The following is a 5270-nucleotide window of genomic DNA, read 5'->3' as shown; positions in this document are numbered from 1 at the left end:
TCAGTAAACATTACCAACCTTTTCGTAAAAAAACGCCTCCAGTCTGGCTTGGCCAGTTCGTTTCTTCGTGATTGATTCCAGAGCGAACAATTCATTGGAAAACTTTTGCGAACGATAGTCCGCCTAAGATACAGGAATTTATACAACTCAGACTCTCATTCCAGACCTATTGAAAAACTGCTACAAGTATAATACTACTCCACCAGTTTTAAAATTCGTCTGAATTACGAGTCTATTGCACAAATTCCTGCAGCTTAGGGGAGAGATGAAAGTTTTGCGATGCTTGCTTGTTTGTTTTTTCGAGTCGATCGATCAAAAAATTTGTTGTCATTCATCGCTGTCTTGTCAACGAACAGTATTGTGGTTTTTAATCAAGGTTTGTAAGTTTCGTTGGTGAATCTGGAGATAAATTATAGCTAATGTATCATTCTAGGCCTGAAGAAGGAAGGCCGATCCTATACTAAGCTTGGCCTCGGGCTAGGCCTAAAGCTAGGCCTAATTCAGTGGGTTTTTTTTTTTTAAACCAACAAAATTTTACCGGTCGGCCGTTTATTTTTACCGGTAAAATTGACGGCTAAACCGGCGTCGGGAGAACACTGGCTAATACTTTTAAGATATGAGTAGGACGACCTGCAAATACTGGAAATGTGATTGGTCACAGAAAGTTTTGAATCAATCAAAACCCCAAGGTTTCAAGCACAAGAAGATATCGCAATTAAATCGTCACCAATCTTAATTTCATTAATTGAACTTAAATTGTTATGAAATTTTTGTTGGCTGCAAAAACTAGCCTAAAGTAACATTTTATTTTACAGTTATCTAATCTAGACGAAATAAATGCATGAACTAGTTTTTCATAATCATATATGGCTAATACTTTTAAGATATGAGTAGGACGACCTGTAAATATTGGAAATGTGATTGGTCATAGAAAGTTTTGAATCAATCAAAACCCCAAGGTTTCAAGCACAAGACGATATCACAATTAAATCGTCACCAATCTTAATTTCATTAATTGAACTTAAATTGTTATGAAATTTTTGTTGGCTGCAAAAAATAGCCTAAAATAACATTTTATTTTTATTCAAAATCATCAATATTTGTCTCGCCTTGCTGCCCATTCTGGCAACACCAACACCAAAGTTTGAATTCTGGCAACAGAATTACTAATTAGGCTTGATCACAAATTCACCATAATATTGTCACTGAACACAGAGACGAAGGATGGAGATATGGTATTAGGTATTGAAAGCCTTGGTTTCAGTAATAAAATGCTAAAATCTGGCGTTATTAGTGGCAGAACTGGATGAAAAATCTTTGTAAGATATCGTTTATAGTAGCGCACAGTAGGTAAAAATACAATTGTGTTACAGTACTAAAGTGCATTAGCGCCAAGTTTTTTTTTATGATACTGAGAATGAGTAGTTTTTTGTGCTATTTTCTGTTTTTTTAAATATTCAATTTTGTATTTATCATGTGGTATAGGCCTGCCCGAAGTGAATCTATTAATAACAAACAGCGCACAGTCTGGTCCTCTATCTTTAGATAATACTACAGCAGTACAGTAAGCCCTAGGCTAGGCCTAATTTATTGGAGTACTGAATACTTCGAGCTGGTTCTACTACTACTTACTTGTTCTTGGCAGGCAAGTGCAGGTAATGGATCTGGATGGTTTATTAGATGGTCCTCTACCAGTGCCACCAACAAAATGCTTGCTACATATGAAAGTCCATTTAGTGATTTTCTCCAGTCAAATGTTGCTTTGGTCGGCCACACAAACGAATCCAGCTAGCGCTCACATTTTTCCCTATTCGTTTTCGGCTTCGGAAAATTAATGAAGAAAACTTCCTTCATATGTGGTCTATCGCCATATGTGGAATCGCTGTTACATGTGCCGTAGCAGCAGTGTTTTTTCGTTATTCTTTAGATTCTACTCAATCAGATAAAACTACTGTAGTTTTACAGTAAATTTGAAATTTACTATCGTATTTTTTGAAGGCTACATACAGGCATTAGCGTATCTCACCTTGCTCGCGCGACAAAGTTTGCCCTACTTCCTGCTTGGAGAAATGACGTCACCTAAACTTTGTGTTTATTTTTAGCTCAACTGTGGAGCGCTAAAAAAGGAGCACCATCTCCTTGGCACCAAACTTCACGTTCCACTTCCGGGGGAACCCTGCGTCTAGCCAAGGGCTAATAAATATTCATTTCAATCTGCAATATTCATCAAATCAGCGCATCGCTGAATAAAATGTTCGACATTTGTAAAAAAATTAATTTGAAAACATAATGATTCAATACATGTTTTTTTTTAAAAACATTTTTGGGAAAATCAGGAAATTCCACTCAGGAGCAATTAATAAAATATACCATGTTGGTGATTGGTTACTAAAGGTTTGACCCGGGCTGCTTTAATTAAAAAAAATAATTCGTGCGCTCAAATTGAAATATAAATTAATCTAATGAACATAATACTGTACTAGAGAAAATGTTCGACATTTGTAAATTAATTTGAAAACATAATGATTTAATACATGTTTTTTTAAAACTTTTTTTTTCGTTGAAAATTATGAATGAATTCCACTCTTAGGAGCAATAATAATACCACGTCTGTGATTGGTTAAAGGTTTGACCTGGAACGAGTAAAAAAAATAATTCGCGCGCTCAAATCATCAAAATACACGGCAAACCTCTAAGAACGCACACCGCAAGAATGGAAAGCTAAAGGTAAGCCTAGCCTATAAATTAATATTTATAAAACTCTACTCAGTCACAGTTCGCAATGAGTTCTTGTTACGTTTAGGGATTATCCCTTTGTGATAATAGGTAGGTAGGAGGCAAAGAGTTTAAAACTCGTGTCATAGGAAGTACGCAACCAAAAGCCAGAACAGATGATAGATAAGCCACCCTGACACTTGCACGATTTTTGTCCCCGCAATGCCTCGTGGCAAGACGTGCCATTTCGGTGGTACGCTGCAGAGGGTGAACCTGTGTTTGCGGCCTGTTCGCATTGTACACCTATAACTTTACGCACTGTGTACGCAAGGCTCGTCAAAAATGTACCGTATTGACACGCAATGGCACTACCTACTTGCTTTTTACGCATAGGGGCCTAATTTAAGTATTGTTCGCGCATTGCTCGCATCTGCCGTACCACTGCCTTACCACATTGTCCCGCAGTGTCACATACAACCATAGAGCTATTAAACAACTACTACTAGAGTGCTGACAAGATGGCGAAGCAATGCAGAGTAATGTATGTGTACCATCCATAGAGCTATTAAAGCCCTATTCCCGGCAAAATTTCAGTAAAAACTGACTTTTTTTAGAAAATATGCATTTGCATTACCCCAATTATTATAAATCATGGAAAAATATTGGCGTGAATTTTAGTTTAACGCAAAAGAATAAAAAAAAAGAGAAATACAGACTATTTCTCATAAAATATTACCATTTTCTCAACGAATTCATCGTTACTAGCCTAGGCAAATTCAGAGGTTGTAGATCGCATCCACTGGAATACGCTCGCTTTTATGTATACTTTGTACAGTCAATAAAGTGCGCCCTCTCTAATGAGATCAGTTTTTGTACTTCGCATCTCGCACAATGCGGTCGTTCGATTAGGCTGAGATGTTTGTTTTAGTGTCGAAATCTCAGTCAGAATCAGTTTTTTAAAAAATTTGAAATAATTTCTATGAAATATTATATTTCACAAGTGTCAATACTAGCAACGGAAAATATCATGTCGGCCGTATTTATGTGTGATAACAGAACCTAAATAGAGGTAAGGCTAGGCCTAGCCTAGCAGCATTGGATAGGTTAATGTTTTCGGCGCCTACAATATTTCATGTAAAAACAAAAATATCATTTGCAATTAATCCATGGAGGTAGTATGCAGAATATTCTGAAATAAACTTGACATGAATAAATGTAAAAAAAAAGCTACAGTTTGTATATTTAATTTGTGTCTACTTCGTCTAAAATTCGACTTGTGTATAATGGACTGTGCCAAATCCTGCTCAGGGAGATGTGCATTCATGCAAACGAAGTATAGTAGATCTATACACAGATAGAGCGTTGCTTGAAATCGGGCAGACGCGTTCATTACAGTATTCTATTGTACTGTACTTTAGTACAAAGATCGATGAAGCATTTGGAAGCTCTGCACTACTCTAAAGTCATTTTGAGCGATGCCCGACCATGCCAACTTTGTTCTCGTCGGGATCATCGGCCTCCATCGGTAAAATTCCGGTCCCCACCTTATTTTTTTTACCTAAATTGATGGTAGCGTTCCTTATACAGTATATTTATTTAGCTATAATGTCTTCTCCTCGAAAACTGTTAAAAAGAAATATCAAATTTGGGGCGGGGATTGTACAGTATTTCAGTTAAGATACATTGGCAGTGTTACACAAAATACAGTTTCGAAACAACAAAGCTACTGATGTCTTGTCCAGTATCTGATCTAGTCTACATTATTATCCACATTTGTCCAAAATACGATGCATTCTATGTTTTAATGGTTCACTTTCGTGTTTCTGTTGACCTTAGTCCTGGTCATTTAGGCCAGTAAACAGGTGGCGTTACTGTTAATATTAGGCCATGCTGACCCAAGCTTGTTCAAATTATCTTCTTTTTAATTAAAATCTACCATATTATACAGAATTCAACATGTTAGTTCAAAACTCTAGGCTCTGAGATAATAATTGGAATGCCATCATTTTAAAATATTCATGTTAATAATGACCTATCATTAACAATCAAACTTGATTAAAATACATTTTAAAGGAAAACATGACAATTTTACTACATCAGTATTTTATTAAAATACATGTACTGACATCTTTTTGTAGCTTTACACCTTTTGCCTGAAGATTCCATCTTTTTCACGCTACTGCATACAAATCTTGATAAATGATTGATGTATAATTTCTCTCTCCAGTTAAAGGTAGAAATGAGAACGATTTTACTTAACAACCGATTATTATAACTCCAGTTACATAACTTTCTATTGTTTTGACCAATGAGATTCGGGTATACATGGCATATCTTTTTTCGGTCATAGAGATAGGGTGGTTAGGTTACATCATGATCTTATCTTAACTTTAACTAGACCTCTGTGAGGGCCAAGGTTCCTGTGCGGGCATTCGTAAAATATTGCACTACTGTATTTTCGATGATGTAGACATGGTAACTAACGAGGGAGTGCTCGTGTTAATTTGAGATGACAAACACATTTAAGGGCAGATGAGATAGTTTCAGTTCTATTG

The sequence above is a fragment of the Anneissia japonica genome, unplaced genomic scaffold, assembly GCF_011630105.1.
Source record: "Anneissia japonica isolate Jap-2015-1 unplaced genomic scaffold, ASM1163010v1 scaffold1810_len1271414_cov176, whole genome shotgun sequence".
In the NCBI taxonomy this organism is placed as follows: domain Eukaryota; kingdom Metazoa; phylum Echinodermata; class Crinoidea; order Comatulida; family Comatulidae; genus Anneissia; species Anneissia japonica.
This window is presented reverse-complemented; position numbering follows the sequence as displayed.